The sequence below is a fragment of the Volvox carteri genome (assembly GCF_000143455.1).
Source record: "Volvox carteri f. nagariensis unplaced genomic scaffold VOLCAscaffold_125, whole genome shotgun sequence".
Classification (NCBI taxonomy): Eukaryota; Viridiplantae; Chlorophyta; class Chlorophyceae; order Chlamydomonadales; family Volvocaceae; genus Volvox; species Volvox carteri.
The window spans coordinates 83813-85004 of NW_003307668.1; positions in this window are offsets into that span (position 1 = coordinate 83813).

The window sequence follows — 1192 nt, forward strand, 5'->3', positions numbered from 1 at the left end:
CTCAACCTCTGAAGGACCCACCCCTACAGTGGCCGCATGGACAGGCTGTAGTGCACTCCTGCCAGGCAGTGCGCCAAGCTGTAGTAGGCACCGTACTTGTAAAACAGGGCCAGGTGCAGGCGCCCCGAGTAGGCAGGGGCCTGCAGTCCCAGGGAAACGTTGTAATGGCGTGGGGTTAGAAAGGTGTACAGCAAGGGGGGATTGCCCAGAAGATGTCAGAGGGCTGTTGGACGGCGAGCGGGAGGAAGGGAGGGTAAGGTTACAAGTTACAAGTTCCGCACACAAGTGCGGGTGTGTCCGTAAAAGTCGGGGGGGCCATGGACGTTGTATTGGTATTGCTGCGGGTATGCAGGAGGTCATCTTCATTCTCCCTCGTCCGCTTCAGGGTGAAGCGCCTCAGCGCGACGTGCCTGGCCTCCCAAATTTCCGAGAGGTACCTGGCCAATGCCAGGGGTGGCGCCTCAGTCATAGTGGTGTGCATGCTGCGCCCCGTAAGGACTAGGTCACCATCATACTTAGCCTGTATGCTCTTGTAAGCGGGACAATAGTAAGGAAAGGGGTGCAGGCTGCAAGGGTGTTGCATGCAGGCTGTGGCTATTGACAGAGGCCGGAGGTTTTAGGTTTTGTGGGTATGACGTCTCAAATAGGGCTTAGGTCTTTTCAAGGGCTTTATTACTTCAAGAGAACCAATCGGGGTGATTGTGTTGGGATGGCTTTGTGTTGATGATTGTGTATGGATAGCTTTACCGACTTGGCCTCAATTTAAAACCTCCACGGCTGCAACACTAATGCGAGACGAGCCCGTGTTATAAGAGCTCACTTTCATACTTTCGCATTTCGGACCAACATGACGGACCCACATCACCCACGAGCCCTGGACCCGCCTTAATCGCGGCCAGGACAGTACCAGCCACCACCAGCTCCGAGACCATCATGCTGCAACAGCTGCCAAAAACACCCGCAGCCAACCCCGACTGCTTGGTGCTCGTCCTCCTCCTTCTCCTCCTCCGTCACCAGATCCAGCACCCACTCCTTGACGGGTTGCCGCCACCACCGCCACCGCTGCAGATGCTGTTGCCACTGAGCCAGGCCCCCTGCCGGCTTCCCGCCCCGAAACCTGGTGCAAGGCCTCCGCTGCCGCCGCCGCCGCGTCCTCAACCAGATTTGACCCCCACGTTGTTTCTGTCGCGGC